The 21,868-nt window shown below is 37.4% G+C and overlaps 1 protein-coding gene across 6 annotated transcripts in view; it reads left to right on the top strand.

Moving 5' to 3' along the window:
* KCNIP4 (potassium voltage-gated channel interacting protein 4) overlaps positions 1-21,868 on the top strand; it is a 1,220,775-nt gene that overhangs the window by 1,067,631 nt on the left and 131,276 nt on the right. The gene's annotated exons all lie outside the window — the stretch shown is intronic.

Here is a 21,868-nt window from a genome sequence, read left to right as displayed (position 1 = left end):
TAAATCACTGTGTACTATAGCCTGCCGAACTTGACAAGTGAGGTTAACCATCACATTCTCCATCTTCTTTTTCTCTATTTTGTGGCATTCTTAAAGAGTAGAAAATAGAGGAATATCTAAGGGAAATCCTCAATTTATTTTATAAAGATGCTATATAACTTAGAATATACATTGACAAATATTCTCTGTGTACAAACTTTCTTTTATACACAATTTTTTTCAAGCATCAAACAACTCTTAGAATCAGACAGAGAAGGTGGTGTTCTTTGCTAGTGAGAAAATGCAACATTCAAAATCTAGGTGGAATTCCCTAAGTATTGGGGCTACAACCCACATCTCCACCTACTCGCTTTTTATACTGCTACACCATTTTGTAGGAACTCATGGATTCAATTAGTGATTTAAAAATATGAATGCACTAAAATGTCATGGGTCTCCACAACACAAATGAGAAAATATGGAAAGAACCACAAACAACATAATACATTCAGTGAAAAGTCCCAGAATAGAATAGCAATTTGTTTCAATGGCACTGACCAAAGGTGATATATCATCATAATAAGATTTAATTAATTCGCTTATTCATTCAACAAATATTTATTGTATGTCACTGCCTGCTTCTTGTGCTGGGAGATGGAGCAGTGACTAAAACAGATTAAAAACCAAACCAAAACAAAACAAAACAAAAAAAGCTCTTCTATTAGAGCTTACATTATATTCTGTGGGGAGAGGAGGCAGAACTAAATAACTTTCGTTAGCACTAAGCCAGTGCACATACAAAAATTAAAATTATAGATTAGATACATTGCTCTGATTTTTTTTCTTTCATTGCACACACATGCACACCATCTCACAAAACATAACATCATCAGCAACCTGGAAGACCATAATCTAGAAAAATGCCAGAGCCCTAATCCTACATGATATTGAAGCTGCAGGCACTTTTATTGCCACTATTTGTCAAAGATTGTTGGTTATTAGAGTTATTGCTTTTCTCCTTTCAGGTTGGAATCAAAATTGCCAATTTATCAGATATTTGCTGAAAATATAGTCATTTGTACACTGTAGATAGGTAAAATGTAACTTTCAAATGGATCTCTGTATTCACGTAGAGAAGTAGAAAATTGTCATGTCTTGTTAGCACTCTTCTGCACCAGCGTCTGATAAAGACATGCCCCCAAATAAATGTTCACAGAGGATGCAATGCAATTTTCAACTAACTGTGAGGGAAAAGGATGGTTTGCGAGGAAAAAAAATAGAAAATACTAAAAACATGATCAGAATCACTTTAAATACTAATGGGATTGTATGGTACTGGCTGATACTGAACCTATGCTAGACTTAGCTCGTGATTTGTGGACCCCATAAGACTCCTGCCTTCTCCTCTTCCTTTTTCGCCTTCTCCTCCAGGGTTGGAAAGGTGAATGGTTTATCATGTTTGCAAAAGTCTCTCATGTTCAGGACAGTCAATCTGGAAAGTGCAAAGAAAGATAAGAGCCCACACACACGTGCACGCCACACACACATAATCTGCTACCATGAAGTAACTACAAATAACTAGTAATATCTTTTTTCCCATAAATGTATATGTACTAATTATATCAATACCAAATTTTTATTATTTCATTTACATGATATACTTTCATAAATATCAGCCCTGCTATTAAAACTTTTTATAAAATCATTTTTAATGGCAAGCATAATACTACATTGCATAACTCTAGTATATTGTATTTGATCCCATTCTCTGCCTTTGGATATTTAGAGTTTTCCTCTTTTTACCTCCCACTCTCAATATAAATAGGACTATGATAAATGGCTTTGTGTATAAATCTATCTATGCTTTTAAAATTACTTTCCCCTAAATTTTGAATTATTGGATAAAAGAACTGATTTATCTGAATGCAAGCTTCCCAATTTATATTAGAAAATTTTTCCACAAATTGGCTTTTCAAATGTTTTTCAGCAAAGCATACATATTTCTTCTTGAGTTCTGTTGTTATTTAGGAATAATATTCTTAATACTTCGAAATTATATACCTTTTATAGTCATTTGTTAAATACAGATTTAAACTATTAGTTCTGGTGTTTGTGCCTCAAACGAAAGCATTAAAAGAAGCAGCATATGACAAAGATTTTCTGCATGAAGAACCATAGACATTCTTAAATGTTTGAAAATTAAATGTATTTCTCATTTTTGAAATGTCAAAGGCAAAACTTATAAGTCCCAAACTACTGTGTTAAATAAACCACATATCTTGACTTTGATGTTTGAGAAGTCTATCAGACAAATATCAAAAAGCGCCATTGTCTTGGAAATGTACCAGGAAGCAACACACATGGCTTCAAGACAGGAGGTGACAGATCTATGCCATAGCCAATGGCCTTCTCCCATCGAGCTACCTGATTGGTAGTTGAGCAAGAGTAATAGATATCATCTAATGAGAATTAATTTAGGCCTTAGAATGTCTTCCACCTGACACTAGTATTGCCTCAACCAGAGTAAGAAATGAGACAGGGATAGAGTCAGCAGTACCTTGGCTGTGAACAAAGAACTGTCTTGTTCACATTTTTGGCCCATCCCACTATCCCCTAGGCAGTCAATTGCCCGCAGCTCTTTGAACCTCCATCCCAGGATGCGGATGAATGCACAGCCAGATGTAGTCTCCTAATCACCATCACTCTGTAGCACTCACTCTGAGCATCTTATATCATTCATTGGCATCAAGAGCTTTCCAGTTGCTGAAGTCGGAATCTTCTCTCTGCTTAATGATCCCCCACCCACCATCTTAATGGCTACTAAACTCTGGTCAGTGTTCTCTCTGAATATCCTTTAATTTCACTTTTTTTTGTCTCTTGTGCTACAGCTCTGAGCCAGCTCAGACTTTTATGATCTCTTCCAAGAACTATTGAAAGAGGCAAAGGGGGGCATTGTGGGTTTTAGCATCATCCTGGCATGTGTTTGAATTCCTGTTGTGCCTCATACTAAACAAAATGCCTGTTTATTACTGTAAACTTATTTACATAAATTATCCACCTCTTAATTTCGTTATTTGGTCATTCATTCCACAATATTTTTAGAGACCATATAGGGCAGGCATGATACTAGACACTCACTTTCTAGTGAAGAGTGGAACACAGTTTACTACCTTCCTGGAGTTTGTGTAGGAAGAGAGAGAATAAACAAGAAAACAAATGTAATCCTGGAAGTGATAAGTGTTATAGCAGAAGTAAACCTGTGGTAATATGATGGAAAGGGAATATATGCAGGGGACATATCTTGATTGGCTCAGAGAAAGCCTCATTGACAAGATGTCTTTTAAGTCCTTAAAATAAAAGGAAAGCCAGTAATGTGAAGGTCTGGAGAGAGTGTCCTAGAAGGAGGAAAGGGCCATGGTTTATTGGAGACAGACAAAGACGATTACGATTATCAGAAAATGGATTGTCATGGGAATAATCCATGCAAAGTATTTAGTATAGGAAATATCATGAGCATGAATCAATGACAAGTATGAACTCAGTTGATGTTCCCAACCACCTTCTGAGGTAGGTACATAGAATGACTAAAAAAACTGAGGCACAGAGACACAAAACAAATGCCCCAGTTGGCAGAGCTAGAATTCTGACTCCATAGCCTGCTGTCTTCATCACTTTAGCAGGCTGAGCTCCACTGATGTCCTCTGATATTGATTGAGGGAGCTCTTATAGGTCTAGAGTAGTAGCTGTTTTTCCTAATGTAAATCTTTAAATTGGAAGAAAAAAAAAAGAGAGAGAGAGAGAAAACATTAGCTCTGGCCTTTTGCCTGCAGGAGGATAGGTTTTACCCAATTCACAATTGAGGTAGCTGTGGCCTGAAAAGGTTATAATGATTTGAGCAGAATCCCACAACTGAGAAGTTGAATAAACAAAAACTTATACCCAAAAGAATCTTACTCCAGTGATACAGATACACTTACTGTCTGACTGCAAGATTTGAGACTGTCATACCCATAGAAGAAAACTTACTGGAAAAATTCAAGGAGAGGAAAAGAAAATTTCATAGGGTTGGCACCCAGGAGAGCCAATTGGACTACATGGTTTTTAAAGAAATAGTCATCATATTTTAAGTGATTTACAGCATATTATAACAATAGTAGTAATAACAGTAGCCTACTATAAGGAATATAGGCTATTTTACATATGAGGAAACTGAAGACTAGACAAGGGAGATTATTTGCTCAAAATCACAGAGCTTCTGAAAAAAATCTGAAATCAGAAACTCAACTCCAAATCCAGTACTTTCCAACACTGAAATTCTATGATTCAGTATCAGTCAGGGTCCAGGAAGGAAAAAAAGTCATATTTAAATAGGGCAACAGGGGATAGTTGAATGAAGAGACAATTTGCAAAGGTATGCACAGGGTTTATTGAGCCAATAAGGCTATGAAACATTCAGTGTTAGCAAGAACGAAAGTTATGATTTCTAGGTTGATGGTTACCAGAAGGTGGAAAAAGCCATAGCTATATAGCTATGGCTGTAACAATAAAAAAGGGCTCTGGTCCTTGGATAAGAAATGCAACTATTGTCAACTCACCAAAGAGCGAGCCCAGATGATAAGTACCACAACCTCTCCCTTTTCCTCTTCACCCGTGGCCAAACCCAATGGGAAACCAGAAGGGCAAGGAGTCCAGATAATATTGTCCACAAAGGTCAGCCTTCCAGAACCATAGTAGCATTTAGAAAGAAGAAGGCTAAATGATGGAAGATGTTTTCCAGAGTCTGTAGATCTTAGGAGCCAGGTGTTGTGATCTACAGGATCAGCGACAATTCCTAGAGTCAGTCACACTAAGAGTCAGTCAGACTTAGAGTCACACTCCTCTTATAAGATTTCTTCATGGGCCAGGCGCGGTGGCTCACGCCTGTAATCCCAGCACTTTGGGAGGCCGAGGTGGGTGGATCATGAGGTTAAGAGATGGAGACCAGCCTGGCCAACATGGTGAAACCCTGTCTCTACTAAAAATACAAAAAAATTAGCTGGGCGTGGTGGCACGTCTGTAGTCCCAGCTACTTGGAAGGCTGAGGCAGGAGAATCACTTGAACTCCACTCCAGGAGGTGGAGGTTGCAGTGAGCTGAGATCGTGCCACTGCACTCCAGCCTGGCGACAGAGCGAGACTCCATCTCAGAACAAAAAAAAAAAAAGATTTCTTCCCAATTCCGTGGCATCTTGGAGGCTGACAGCTGGCTCGTGAATGTACATTGATATTGAGTAGCTATTTATAGGATTAAGGAATTTAGCTACTTTATGGATGACTTAATGTCAAGAAATTCCTAGCTACTATACTTTATGTAAGCACAAACACTTTTTTAAAGAAAGAATAAATGCTGTCAAGTCTCTGGCTATAACTCCTTATTGAATAACTCTGAGTAATTCACTTTATCTCTCTATGCCCCAGTTCTTTTACCAAAGAATAAAGTAGTCATTTTCCTTACTCATTCAATGGACGTTATTTGACAAAAAGGCACTTACTAGATAATGGTCAGGAAATAATACAAAAGATAAAACATTCAACACTTGATTATCTGTATATTTGTATGTGTTCACATTTTTATCTAAATTTGACTCATAACAACATCTACCCAGCACTATCTCAGTGCCCTCATTCAATCAAAATAATTGATTCACTAAATTAGAGCTTCATTCCAGGAGTTTTTGTTTTTGATTTGAGCAGAAATGGGAGCATGAATATGACAAGGTTATGGTGAGACTAGACCACTCATCAATAAACCACCATCAGTACATTGCCTTGCATAACTGCAAAACATAATTTCCTAACTGTGTTTCAGGTTTTTGGCATGAAATATACCATAACATTTCAGTGTGTTTTGTTTTTCCTGGTAGCATATTGATCATAGAAATTTTTAGATGCTCCGTTGGCAGAGAAACCATCAGCATTTGGCTGTTGGAGGATTTGTTTGCAAAAAGCAACTTGAATGGCCAAAATGTTGCCCATTAAAAATACAACAGTAACCTCCAGGATTTTTTTTTTAATGTTTAACCTCTGACAGTTAATTAATCTCATGCTAACTCCTTGGTGAATTTAGCTAAAGGCTCTGACCTAGGCATGTAGTCAGGAAAATCTGTGGAAGAACAGAGGCATAAGCCATGTTAAATGTAAATTTAATATTTACATATTTCTTAATAGAAAGCAAGATTCATTCAATTTCATTTTAAGCCCTAAAAGTGTCATGTTCAAACCCTCAGATGTTATTTTTATCTATTTAACAAACATTTAGCACTTACTATGTGCCTGGTACAGTTTTAAGTGGCTTGCACAGTATAACTCATTATATCCTAAAAATAACTCTGTAAGGTGGACAGGATTATACCCATTTTACAGAATAGGAAACTGAGGTATGAGGGATTATTTAATTTGCCTGAATCACATCATCAGCAAGAGGCATGGGAGTAGGGGAAGAGATTGAACACAGCAGTGGAGCTGCAAAGTCTCTGTACTTTACCAATTCTCTAGTTACGTTCAACATTCTGGTCAGTTTTACAAAAAAATATGACTAGATCTTTTTCCACTTACCTGCTCAACATGGGACCATCATACACAGCACATATTGTGCAGGAAGATGGTGGTAGCCCCTTGAATGAGTTTGTTTTTTTCCTTCTCTCTGGGCCTTTCACCATCCACGAATAAGAAGTAGAGACTGTGCCCAAGTCTCTTTCCAGATCTAGCATTGCAGCAGCCATTGAGACGGCATTATTTCTGGCTGTGACAAATGGTGGAGGTTTCAAAGCTAACACAGATTTCCTCCTTTTGTGGTACTTCACTGTCCATGAAAGGCAGAACATGGGAAACATTAGAAACTCCATTTAACCCTGCTGTAATACCAATTGGCCCTATCGTTCAGATATTGGCTATATGTTTTACCTATTAGAATATTTGTTTCTTACACGTGTATGGGCTTTTACAAGTTTTAAAATTCTTTCTTTTGAATATTTAATTTTCATAAAACCCCTTTGATAATGGCAGATCACAAGGGTTATAATCTCTATCTTCCAAACTAAAAAAAAAAAAAGAGATGAAGTGGCTTGGCCAAAGTCACATTGATACTTAGTGAAAAAAGGAAAATTGCGGGGGTTTTTTCCTGGTCCATTATATATCTACCAGAAGTTGTCATTAAATCATTCACAGGTTTTAGTATAGGAAAGCTAGAGGTAGGAGTGTCAGGACACCTGTTTTCTGTTGACAAATTTAATGAATTTCACTTCAATATGGCAGACATTTATGGAGCACTATTTGAAAAGCAATAGTTCCAGGCACAGGGGAACACTCAGATCACTACATCTGAAGACTAACATTGTACTGAAATAAACAGACACATACGTAGATCTAAGACACAACGAATACAAGTAAAGTGCTGTGAATGCTGTGAGAGGCAAAACTAGAGAGATACTAGAGTTAAAAAGTTGAACGTGATAACTCTGGGATTAGCCTATTTGGTTCAAATCCTCATTCTGTGACTAACTAGTTATAGAAACTTTAGTTAAGCTACTTATCCCTTCTGGGCCTCAATTTCCTCATCCATAAGGTAGAAATGATAGTAAATAATCTGTAAGTTTGCTCAAAGGATTAATGAGCATGTAAAGTGTTTAGAACAGTTACTGGCTAATACATGGTCACTAAATGTTGGCTGTTTTTGCTGTCATTCTCCTGCTACTACGATGATCACAACTACTGTAGTGATACTGGTGAAATTCAATCTCACCTAGGTGCATTTCACAAAGAGTTAATATTTCAGCAGGGCCCTTTGGAGAAGAATCATCATTTCATCAGAGGGGAAAAAAAGGAGGAGCATTCTAGGTACTTCAAAAGATAAAGCTTAGCCAGTCAGGAGGGGCAAGAAGTATGAAAGAGAAGCAGCCAGCAAAGTGATCTGGGGCCAGATTTTGAAAACTTTCCTGGGCACTATGCTGCATTCACTCTGCAGAGAGGCAATGGGGATTTTAAGTTAGGTTTTTAAGTTGAGGAGTGATTTTTCATCTTGTCTGGCACTTGGGGATGGCTAGTCAGCCAAGAGTAGAGGGAGCTAGATATGTGCCAAATTTTAGAAGGGATGATGTGAACTTGAAGTTAGAGAAAAGACTAGCAAAGGATCAAGAACAATATTTGAAGACAAGAGACAGACAGGTGTCAAAACTAATAACCAAACTTAGTGGGATATTGGCTTCTGAATCAGTGAACCAACTGAAACTCAGTGGTAAAATAACACCAAAAATAAGTCAGAAGACAAATTGTTGAGAGAGAAAGAGAAAGAAGACAAGAAAATTAGTTGGAGACTGCTTAAAAAGTCTATGCAAGACAGTATCAATAGCTAACACTTGAGCATAATGATATTTTAAGCCTGAACAATTACTCTTAATATTTACTGCAAGTCTATGAGGAAGGTACAATTACAACCTCCACTGAAAAGAGAAAACTAAACAAAGAAATTAAATCACTCACCCAGCACCTAACAATTATGACACATCAAAGCAGGGATTTTACCTTCAATGACATAATACCAAAGCTTAGGGTCTTTACCGCTAGACTGCCCTGCCTACAAGAGATGACAAAAGTCTAAACATGGCAATCGTGGTGGAAGGGAGAGGATAAATTTGAAACACATGGTGGAATTGTGCGTAATTGGAAATATTGAAAAACAATTTGTGATATTGAGTGAAAGATAGGAAAGAGATGAAGTGACTCCATCAAAATGATAATGGTGAAATTTATCAAGATAAGGAACATAGAGGGAAGGCCATGAAGGTCAGTTAGGGAGAGATGATAGTTTTATTTTAGACATCTTGGCTTTAAATACTTGAATAACACTAATTTTTGAAACAAGATTTAAACAAGCTTAGTTTTTGATTAGCACATCTTTTGTTTTTTTCAGGTTACCTATGTGATTAAATCTTTTACTTCCCACTTGATTTTTCCACTTTTGTTACTGTTAATTTGGGCCAGAATGGGTAGAATGATGACTACTTACAAAACACTGTGTAGACTGTTAGATAAATGAGAGCCTTCTTTGTTTTACGTAATACTTTCATAATGGTAACCAAGGTAGCTTCTCGTAGGAGCTATACAACCTATTTTCCATTTTCATTGGCCTAAAAAGTAATATTTGAGCTAAACATGAGTCTGGTCGATAAGTCTGGTTTCTGCTGAAATGGGAACCTAATTCTTCAAAGAGCCTCAATTTTCTGCTCCACCAGGTCTATAAAATACAGAGCATTGTTTTTCTATCCGCTTAGATTACAGGGTTCAAGTTTAGCCTTCTTACATTTCAAATTGCCTTTTGCCAAGGGTTTTGAAGCACCAAGTGTGATAGGCAGCAATTCTTGACGGTAATATTGGTCCATCTTTATTTGTAAGGTTTCATTAAAAAGAGGAAGTAGAAGAACAAAAGATGAGTTCTGGAGATGAACTGACAGTATAAAACCTTATTTATCTTTCAGCAAACCATTCTCCTTTGAGGCTGGGGAGAAAAACAATCCCATAGCATATTACAGTGTTTTCAGACTCTGCTTAGAGGTAGACATATTCTTCATTGAGTGTTCCTGAGGATATTAAAAATCACATTTATTTCAATAGCAGTGTGAAACTAATGCTTTAGGTGAGCAGATGTTAGAAGGATCAGTGTCAAAATCATCATATCATTACAGAAATCCTGTATGTGGATTCATCGCTATGATGTACCACACACTATGAAAGATTATACTCTAATGGGAGAAATGGAGCAGAGTCTGGACAGTAAATTTTCATGCTTTGTTTTGCAAAGCATTTTTCCTGAGTTCTCTGAAATCACTTCCAACTCTTTTCACTTAATAATGTTGTGGGAGATTTTATGATTTTTTGCCACACGGCTGCCACATCTTGGTGACATCAAGATGAGTTTAGGCATCATTATTTGGATGCCATGTTTACATGCAAGCTGCCCCTGGACTAAGAGGAAAAAAGAACTCAAAGAGAGGTACTGTTTATCCCTGGGCAAATGTTTGAAGACATGAAGAATAGGTAAAGACCATGTGGAAACTGTGTCTGTGTTGAATGAATGTTAAATACAGCCATGCTGCTCAGTTATTTTCTCGTTGGTGAATACCACCATGAACAGGAAGCTCTGTGACATGCCACCAGGAGAGGAAACCCACAGGAAAAGTAATTCTTAGAAAATGGTCATTTCTAGGCTGATCCTGCTTTGGGCTTTCCTACTCTGGAGTCCCTGCCACTCCCTGGCCCTTTTAATTTTTTTTTAAATGTATTCCTTCATTCCATAAAAGAAAGAATTACTGTTATGTTTTCTGCCAATGTATACCGCCTTAGTGATCACATTGAGTTTGATGGTCTTAATATTACTTATATAGTGATGACTCTGATATTCACATCTTCAGCCAGACTGTGCTTATCAACTTCAGAACCATGTCTCCATCCAGCCACTTGACATTGCCACTCCAATGTCCAATTGGTGACTCTTCCATTAGAATTTCAGGCCCATGGGAGAGAGAATTTTGTTGTTTTTGTTCATTCTAATGTCCATTGTACCTTGACCAATGCCTGGGTCATAATAGGCACTCAATCAATATTTAATGAGTAAATGAATAAATTGTCTCTAATGCCCAGGCCAAACTAGGCATTAGTGGTAATAAGATAACCAAGATAGATCTCTTGCCTCTAAATGTTTATATCACAGAGGAAATGACAGATATTCAAAGAGATCATTGATCTACAAAGCCATCAGAGGTGACAAGTGCACAGGGTGTGTGAATGTCTCAGGAGGCCTCTCCTCTGTGAAGCCCCTTCCCCACTGAAATGAGCCTTAGAGAATAGAGACAGAGAGGGTTGAGGAGGAAGAATGGCAAGTTCATTTAGTGGGGATAGGATAAGCAAAAACACAGAAGTTGGCAATTCAGACTTCATTCAGGGAATAGCAAACAATCCAGGATATTAAATCATAAGGTGTGTGGGAGGAAATGACAAACTATAAAGCTCAGTTATTGTCTCAAATTCTATTCCAAAAGATGGTTTTTATTCCCCTATCAATTCCAAACAGGAAGAGTATAAAAGGTCCTCAGGGAGCTGTGGTTTCTAGTGGATCCCACAATTAGCAATTCAACAGCGAGAAGTGCCTACAAAATGAAGCAGCTGGGTACAATTTGGGGGACAAAGATGTTTTCAAATGACAGAATTACTCTTGCCATGTGTATTAGTTTGTTCTCACATTGCTAGAAAGAACTACCTAAGACTGGGTGATTTATGAAGAAAAGAGGTTTGATTAACTCACAGTTGCACAGGCTGTAAAGGAAGCATGGTTGGGGAGGCCTCAGGAAACTTACAATCATGATGGACGGGTGAAGGGGCAGCAAGCAGCTTCTTCACATGGTGGAGTGGGAGAGACAGAGTGAAGGGGACAGTGCTACACACTTTTAACAACTAGATCTCCTGAGAATTCACTCACTATCACAAGAACAACAAGGAAGAAATCCACCCCCATGATCCAGTCACCTCCCACCAGGTGCCTCCCCCAACACTGGGAATTACAATTCAACATGAGATTTGGGTGGGCACACAGAGCCAAACCTTATCGCTCTGTGTCTTTGGACAGTTTATTCAATTTCTCTGTACCTCAATGTACCCATCGAAAATGGGCAAAATCATACTTATCTCAAAGAACATTTTAATAAGTGATATAATAATAAGTATTTTAAACACTATGTGCCAGCCACTATTTTACGTGTTTTATACACATTATTTTATTTCAACCTCCTGACAACATTTTATAGTCGGTTCCATTGCTCTTCCCCTTTTATTGATGAAGAAACTGAAGCATAGACTAAGCACTTTGCCCAAGGTCACACAGAGCTAACAAGAGTCAGAAAAATGATTCAAACTCAGAAAGTGCTGTGTTAGACCCCTCACTCCTAAATATTCTAGAATAACACCTCAATTGGTATGTATGCAATAATTATAATAGTCATCATTACTGTAATTTATTATTACTGCCTGCCAGTAATTCAATCTCTTAAAACAACTTTAAGAAATTGATACAAATATTATCCCCAGTTTATAAATTTTAAAATTAAGGCTTGGAAAGATTAAACACATTGTCCAGCCAGAGGTGGGAAATAGACCCAAGAAGGAAAGCTCAGAGGAACTGAATAATTTGTCAGAATTAGCACTCCCAGGCACTGTTCTGCTCCTAGTGTTGAAGGTAACACTAGATATTACTGCAAATATTTCTAATGCTACTACTCATTATATGAACAACAATATCATTAATTGAATGTTTACTATGTGCCAGACACATATACCATCTCATTTAATGCCCACAGTTAGCTTATTCTATAATATTAACTACTTTTTTGTCTATTTCTATGCCATTGAACATGTGGGGGAATTAAGGCCAAGGAGGAAACTAGGTTAAAAGTAGAAGGAACATAACAAAACCCAGATCACTGCTCAGTTTTCCTAATAGCTTTTTTAAACATAGATGGATAAATGTTTTAGTGCAGAATACTTTTGTCATCACTGATATTAGCTGCAAATCATCCCCCTAATATACCAGCAAAAATTTATTATAACTATGCTTATCCAAACTCTGTTTAACTCACTAGGTAATCAATTCCATCTGTGTACTGCCTACTTTCTAAGGCAACACAGTAACATCTTATGAATTAGGCATGATATTTTGCATAAATACATTACCTGTATGTCTATCTCTTTACAATAATGTTCTTCTTTTTCAAATTCTATGTTAGATACAGTAGGTACATGTTCAGATTTGTTACATGGGAGTATTGCATTATGCTGAGGTTTGGAATTAGGATCCTGTCACCTTGGCAGTGAGCATAGTACCCAATAGGTAGTTTTTCAATGTCCCGCCTTCCCAGTAGTCTGTAGTGTCTACTGTTCCCATATTTATTTCCATGCGTGTTCAATGTTTAACTCTCACAAGTAAGAACATGCAGTATTTGTTTTTCTATTCCTATGTTAATTTGCTTGGGATTATGGCTTCCAGCCCTATTCATGTTGCTGAAAGGACAAGATTTCCTTCTTTTTTAATAGCTGCATAGTATTTCATGGTGTCTGTGTACCTCATTTTTTTAATCCAGTCTACCACTGATGGGCACCTGGGTTGATTCCACTTCTTTGCTATTGTGAAGAGCACAGTGATGAACATATGAGTGCATGTGTCTTTTTGGTAGAATTATTTGTTTTCTTTTGGGTGTGTACCCAGTAATGTGATTGCTGGGTCAAATGGTAGCCCTGTTTTAAGTTCTTTGAGAAATCTCCAGACTGCTTTCCACAGTGGCTGGACTAATTTACATTCCCACCATGTGGAAGAATTCCCTTTACTCTGCAGCCTCACCAGCATCTGTTTTTGGACTTTTTAATAATAGCCATTCTGACTGGTATGAGATGGTATCTCATTGTAATTTAGATTTACATTTCTCTGATGATTGGTAATGCTGAGTGTTTTTTCATGTTTGTTGGCCACCTCTGTGTCTTCTTTTGAGAAATGTTGATTCATGTCCTTTGCCCATTTTTAAAGGGGGTTATTTGGTTTTAGCTTGTTGATTTCAGTTCCCTACTGTATAGATTCTTGGTATTAGGCCTTTGTTGGGTACATCGTTTTTGAATATCTTCTCCCATTCTGTAGGTTACCTGTTTGCTCTGTTGATGGTTTCTTTTTTTTTAATTATACTTTAAGTTTTAGGGTACATGTGCACAACGTGCAAGTTTGTTACATATGTATACATGTGCCATGTTTGTGTGCTGCACCCATTAACATTAGGTATATCTCCTAATGCTATCCCTCCCCACTCCCTCCACCCCACAACAGGCCCCGGTGTGTGATGTTCTTATTCCTGTGTCCATGTGTTCTCATTGTTCAATTCCCACCTATGAGTGAGAACATGCAGTGTTTGGTTTTTTGTCCTTGCGATAGTTTACTGAGAATGATGGTCTCCAGCTTCATCCATGAAGATCAAGTGTAGGATAATTTCTTTTACTGTGCAGGAGCTCTTGAGTTTAATCAGGTCCCACTTGTCTATTTTTGTTTTGTTACAATTGTTTTTGGGAACTTAGCCAAAAATTATTTGCCACAGTTGATGTTGAGAAAAGTATACCCTAGGTTGTCTTCCAGGATTTTTATAGTTTGAGATATACATTGAAATCTTTAATCCATTTCGAGTTAACTTTAGTATATGTTGAAAGGTAGGGGTCCAGCTTCAATCTTCTGTGTATAGTTAGCCAGTTATCCCAGCTCCATTTATTGAATAGGGAGTCCTTTCCTCATTGCTTGTTTTTGTCGGCCTTGTCAAAGATCAGACGGTGGTAGGCGTGTGACTTTATTTCTGGGTTTTCTATTCTGTTTCATTGGTCTAGGTGTCTGTGTGTATAGCAGTACCAAGCTCTTTTAGTTACTGTGGCTTTATAGTAGAGTTTAAAATCAGGTAGTGTGATGTCTTGGGCTTAGTTTCTGTTTTATTTTTTCTTTTGCTTATAGGATTGCTTTGGCTATTCTGGCTCTTATTTGGTTCCATATGAATTTTAGAATACTTTTTTTCTAATTCTGTGAAGAATGTTCTTAGTAGTTTGACAAGAATAGTATTTAATCTATAAATTGCATTGGGCGGTATGGCCATTTTTATAACACTGATTCTTTCAGTCTACAAGCATGAAATGCTTTTCCATTTATTTGTGTCACTTTGATTTCTTTCAACAGTATTTTGTCATTCTCCTTGTAGAGATCTTTCCCCTCCTGGGTGAGCTATATTCCTAAGTATTTTATTTTCTTTGTGAATATTGTAATTGAGACTGTGTTCTTGATTTCACTTTCAGCCTGGACATTGTTGGTGTGTAGAAATGCTACTGAGTTTTGTGCATTGATTTTGTATCCTGAAACTTTACTAAAGTTGTTTATCAATTCTAGTCACCCTTTGAAAGGATCTTTAGGATTTTCTAGGTATAGAGTCATATCATCAGTGAAGAGAGATAGTTTGACTTCTTCCTTTCCTATTTAAATGCCTTTTATTTCTTTCTCTCACCTGAATGTTCTGGCTAGGACTTCCAATACCATGTTGAATAGGAGTGGTGAGAGTGAGCATCCTTGTCATGTTCCAGTTCTCAAGAAGAATGGTTGGAGCTTTTGCCCATTTAGTATGATGTTGGCTGTGGGTTTGTCATAGATGGCTCTTATTATTTTGAGCTATGTTATTTAGATGCCTAGTCTGGTGAGGGTTTTTATCATAAAGGGATATTGGGTGCTACTGAAAGCTTTTTCTGTGTCTATTGAGATGATCATAATGCTCCAGCTTTTGATTCTGTTTATGTAGTGAATCACATTTATTGATTTGCATATGTTGAACCAACCTTTCATCCCAGGAACGAAGCCTACTTAATTGTGGCGTATTAACTTTTTGATGTGCTGCTGGATTCAATATGCTAGTCTTTTCTTGAGGATTTGTGTGTCTATTTTCATGAGGGATATTTGTCTGAAATTTTCATTTTTGGTTGAGTCTTTGCCGGAATTTGGTATCAGGCTGATGCTGGCTTCATAGAATGAGTTAGGGAGGGGCTCCTCCTCCTTGATATTTTGGAATAGTTTTAGTAGGAATGGTATCAGTTCTTCTTAGTATGTCTGGTAGAATTCAGCTATGAGTCTATCTGGTCCAGAGCTTTTTTTAGTTGTCAGGTTCTTTATTACTGACTCAATTTCAGAAGGTGTATAAACGTTTTAAAATGTTATTATATATATTTATGGTGTACAACATGACGTTTTGATGTACATATAGATGGTGAAACACTTACTATAGTCAAGCAAATTAACATGTTCATTATCTCAGATAGTTACCCATTTTTATATGTAGCAAGAGCACCTAAAATCTATTCTTTTAGCAAAGATCCCAAATACAATACAATATTAACTATAATTTTCATGTTGTAATTTAGATCTCTAGACTTTTTCATCCTATATGTTACTTTCTATACCTTGACCTACATCTCCCTAGTTCCTCACCACTTTAACCATTGTTTTATTCTCTATCTCTGTGTGTTCAACTTTTTTTTAGGTTCTTTATGTAAATGACATCATGCAATATTTTTCTTTCTCTGCGTTTTGCTTATTTCACTTAACATAAGGTCCTCCAGGTTCATTCATGTTGTGACAAATAGTAGGATCTTCTTTTTTAAGGTTGAATAGTATTCCATTGTATATATCAGTTTCTTAATCCATTTGTTTATTAATGGACATAAGTTGTTTCCATATTTTGGCTACTATGAATAAGCTGCCAATTTTAATTAATAATATTTAAAAATGTATCACGTTTCTGTTACCTTCTAAAATAAAGTAAGCAGAATAAAACATTTTCTTAAAGAATGAGGTTAGAACTTATTCTTAAAGAATAAGTTAGCCACTGACTTTTATCATTACTCTTTTCTCTAATATGCCTATGATGTTTTTCAACTTTATGTTCCCTCCATTACTCTCAGACAATCTGCAGTCACTTCTAGTCCTCACAGTCAGTAAGCTTGGGTTTAAGTCCTGACTCCATAACGTCCTATTTCTATGTCCTTCATCAGTTACATCCTTTCTTCCAACCCTGATTTCTTTATCTATAAAAGCAGCGTGACAATATTTATACACAGAATATCACATTGCTTAGATATGATAATGAAGAGCCGGTGGTGAAAATTAGGTATTGTAACTGGGGCTCATGGACTCCTTCCAGTGCATGCTCCTTCTCCATTATCAGTACCTGCTTCTGATGTGGAATCGGAAGCTTACTAAAACTGTGGGTACAGTAAGGATGAAAACACTCTTATCCATAAAAGATACTGAGGCAGGCATCTGACAAAGTGCTGCAGTAGGAATCAAAAAGATCAAGATTTAGGCCCAGTTCTGCCGCTGATATGCCTAATGGTTTTTGATTTACAACCACTGTAGCTAAGGCTCTGTATGTGACATGAACTTACAAAGTTAAGGGGCTGGACTCAATACCCCTTTCATTTCTCACAGAGTTCCATTTTCTGCTTAGAGCCCTTTTGCTACTAATTTTCTGATTCTTATTTGGGTGCATGAATTCTAGATAAGTGGGGCATCATCCTCTCTCCTGCTCTGGGGGAGGCAGAACAGCTGAATAGTTATTACATGAATCCTGGAACCAGACTTCCCAGACTCCATTCCCTGACTCTGTTATGGTGTGACCATGAGCAAGTTACTTAGTCTCTCTGTGTTGGTATCTTCATCTACAGAACAAGAATATAGCATTTATAGTATGCTGATGGGGATTTTATGAGTGTATGTATATATGTATATATATGTTATATATATAACATGTATATATGTATATATACGTTATATATATAACATGTATATATAAAATGTATAACATATACATATATACATGTTATACATACATATGCATATATATGCATATGTATGTCTATACATATGTATGTCTGTATACATGTATACATACACGTGTATACATACATACATTTACATGTATGTATATCTAGTTATACATACATATGTATATTTGTATATGTATGTGTGTGTGTGTGTATATATACACATACACTCATAAAAGAGAGAGAGAGCTTACACAAAACAAATGCTATAACTATTAGTGATTGTTCTTTGCTCTTTTTCTTCCTTCGTTTTAACTTCTAAGTTCAGGGGTGCATGTGCAGGTTTGTTATTAGGTAAACTCATGTCACAGGGGTTTGTTGTACAGATTATTTTGTCTGGTCAAAAATACCCAGGTATTAATGAAACCTCCTTTGCAAAAGTTTCACTGAGGAAATCATGACAGTGAAAGAGATCTCCATCTTGCTTCTAGCCTTTAAGCTGTCCTTGTTCATTCCTGGGCGTAGGCTGAACTAACCTTGGGAAAGAATTTAGTGTATGGTTTGACTCTGAAACAAATTGATAATAGCCCTTTCTAGAAAAGACTCCCTTCTTGCCTGGGGACCAGTCTGCCTTTACAGGACTAACAAATTAGCCACAAGATTGGAAATTATAGTTTAGGGGTCAGGCAGCCTCTGGCTGCAAGAGTCTGAACTTCCCCAAATTGCTCCTGGGGATCACATCACTATTGTGAAACCTAAGATCAGGGCTTGAGATATTTTGCAGACCCTGCACTTGATGAATCAGTTGATACCACCTAGACCGATAATCTGAGTCAACCATTTCTGAGATCCCACTCAGGAACAGAACACAACAAGAAAACCCCACTTCAAGCCCCCTATGATTCCATCTCCAAACTGACGAATCAGCACTCCCCACTTCCTGAGCCTCTACTCACCAAATTATCCTTAAAAACTCCTACCTCTAAATGCTCAGGGAGACTGATTTGAGTAACAATAAAACTCGTGTCTCCCACAAAGCTGGCTTTGCATGAATTATTTTTTCTCCATTGCAATTCCCCTGTCTTGATAAATTGGCTCTGTCTAGGCAGCGGGTAAGGTGAACCTACTGCACAGTCACATTAAGCTTAGTACTGATTAGTTATTTTTCCTAATCCTTTTCCTCCTCCCACCCTCCACATTCCACTAGGCCCCAGTGTCTGTTGTTCACTTCTATGTATCCATGTGTTCTTATATTTTAGCTCCCAATTATAAGCGAGAACATGTGGTATTTGGTTGTCTGTTCCTGGATTAATTTGCTAAGGATAATGGCCTCCAGCTCCATCCATGTTTCTGCAAATGACATAATCTTGTTCTTTTTTATGGCTGCATAGTATTCCGTGGTGTATATGTACCATGTTTTCTTTATCCAGTCTACCACTGATGGGCATTTAGGTTGATTCCATGCCTTTGCTATTGTGAATAGTGTCGTAATGAACATACACATACGTGTGTCTTGTTATTGATTTTTAGGACAACTAAGAGAAAGTCTATCAAAGTTTGAGACACTCCTTTGATAGGGCATTTTTAATTTAGTGAACTAATCTGGGCTTTCTTCATCTCTCTCCACATACCATTGCTTTTTAAAATTTTTCTCTTTGCTCATAATCCCTCTCAGCTTTTGCCTTTCCTGACTAGTATATCAATCTCTTCTGGTCTGTCTTTATGTGTAAGTTCAATTAAATTTCTTGTTTCCTTCCTCTGCCCCCTCAGCATTCCTATTGTAGATTTTCTGTCTGTGCATAATGACTGGCAGTATAATTTTTGTTTTTCTTATTTACCAAAAATCAATTAAGACCCTACCACCCAAAAAATAATAACTCATCCAGGTGCAGTGGCTGATGTCTATAATCCCAGCACTTTGGGAGGCGGAGGCAGGTGGATCATGAGGTCAGGAGTTTGAGACCAGCCTGGCCAACATAGTGAAACCCCGTCTCCACTAAAAATACAAAAATTAGCCAGGTGTGGTGGCACATGCCTGTAGTCCCAGCTACTTGGGAGGCTGAGGCAGGAGAATTGCTTGAACCCAGGAGGTGGAGGTTGCAATGAGCTGAGACCACACTATTGCACTCCAGCCTGGGTGACAGAGTAAGACTCCATCTCAATAATAATAATAATAATAGTAATTCCTACCATAAGGGGCCATTCATGATGCTGTAGTAATAATATGGTTAATGCTGATAATAAGAATTCCAATTAGGTGATTATTTTTTAAAATCTAAGCTTGTTGAAGAGTTATTTATGTTTGTAAATAAGGTAGAGACAATCTATTTCATAAGTGCTGTGACAAATAGCTTCAGCTGTTCACCACTGGGTTGTTATATTTCATAAGTGATTGAATTCAATTATGAAATTGCAAAGCAATTCTCATTCTCCTAGAATGGAAATTGCAATGTCATTGCCAACAAGCACCTGTAACAGAAGATGTTCAAACTAAATGGCCATTTTCCAAGAAGTGTTCATTTTCAATATGATATACAAATATTAAATAAGATAAAGCACTAATTATAAATGGTTTTGTTCATTTTTTGGTGTTTGTTTTTCTATTTTGGTTCTAACATAAATTCAGGGCCAGGGTTGCAGAAATACATGTCAAACTAACTAAAACATCAGGATTCCAATTGCTCGGGTTGGTCTGGGAAGGCCTAGGACTACCACAGTGTTTCAAATGGATTGACTGCTCTCTACTTGCAGCCTGTGTGTGATCAGCTTGGAATTAATTGCTTCTATACTCTCCATGTGCACCTGAAAATAACTCTTGGTAGGTGGATGGGTGAATAGTAATAAAGACAGGAAAAGTCAAAGGAGTTCCCCGACCTCTTCATTCTTGCAATAAAGCATTTAAAATTGTCAAAGTTTAAAGAGTTGCTTACAGGGCCTGGCCCCAGTTTAAACTCTCTATCCAGGGAGGTCAAATGATGTAACAGGAAGGGGAAAGACAGGTTTGGGGCAGGTCCTGGCTCCCCCTGCTCACACTCATCAGCTGCACAGCTGTGCAGACTTCAGCAAATTCCTCCACCCAAGAAACTATTTCCTCAGCTGATTATCATGCCACCCTCTTTGAGCTTTGTGAGCAGTGCAACCGAGGAATGGAATGGTGAGTATGTTGTCATCCCTCTACAAGTTTTTGCAGTAGAAAAGAAGGGTGGAAATAAATTATATCAGTGCCATGAAAATTCGCTTTGGAAATCTTCCTCCAGGCAGCTTTTTCTTTGTCCTGATGTATCAGACTTGAACATTAAACAAACAATAGCATCACCTCCTTATCCTAGAAGTTCTCAGGAATAGCATCTAATGCTATGGTCAAGAATCTTTCAGCATTGGAAATCTTCCTCCAATATCCACCACTGGACCAAGCTTCTAAATATTTAATAATACATAAGATATCATTAGAAAGAGATCATCCTCATTATGTTATTGCCATATGGATCAACTCACTATTCGGCCAATTTAATAAAATGTAAATATTAGGAGTAATGGCTCAGAGGGTATTTTTATCAATGAGATAAAGCAATATAAGTCAAGCAGGCTGAATTTTTGTCTAGACAAATTAATTTCAGCTCAAATAGAATTTTAAAGTTACAATATTTATAATCTTTTTAGAATGACAAATGGATACATTTATTTTTAAAGAAGAGTCATGTTGTATTTAGAAATGGGACTGGGTGCAGTGACTCACGCCTATAATCCCAGCACTTTGGGAGGCCGAGGTGCGTGGATCACCTGAGGTTAAGAGTTTGAGACCAGCCTAATCAACACAGTGAAACCTCATCTCTACTAAATACAAAAATTAGCCAGGTGTGGTGGGGCGTTCCTGTAATTCCAGCTACTTGGGAGGCTGAGCCAGGAGAATCGCTTTAACCTGGGAGGCGGAGCTTGCAGTGAGTCAAGATTGCACCACTGCACTCCAACCTGGGCAACAAGAGCGAGACTCCATCTCAAAAAGAGAAAAAAAAAAAAAAAAGAAATGGGACCTGCTGTAGATACACTCACTATTCTTGGAATGCTTCAAGTAGTTATTTATTTCACATTCTCTTATGGAGCACCTTCAGTGTGCCAAATAAGATAATCCTTCCCATATTTTGGCAGGACCTAAATAAAAGAACAAGGCAACAGCCTCACAGTGTTTCATGCTTTATAGGCAAGGACTCATCTCTGCACACATGGCCTGAGTTCTGAATCAGCTTTCTCAAAAAGTGACATTATTCTTCATAATATTATTTGTTTTCTGCATTAGAAGACTTGTTTCCAAAGCATGTCGTCAAAAGGTAGGACTCACACTCGTATTTGTTCGTAAGGCAAGATGTTCCGTAGTAATGTTCTGGATGGCATGATTTGACCTCAGAGTCAAATTTGCATAATTATGAGTTGAGCTGTACCAAGCTTCTACTGTATTTTAAGAGAAGTTGTGAGAAAGAGGAGAACGAT

This window comes from Pan troglodytes, chromosome 3 (genome assembly GCF_028858775.2).
Source record: "Pan troglodytes isolate AG18354 chromosome 3, NHGRI_mPanTro3-v2.0_pri, whole genome shotgun sequence".
In the NCBI taxonomy this organism is placed as follows: Eukaryota; Metazoa; Chordata; class Mammalia; order Primates; family Hominidae; genus Pan; species Pan troglodytes.
The sequence above is the reverse complement of the archived record's forward strand: the minus strand, read 5'-3'. Positions and strand labels throughout refer to the sequence as shown.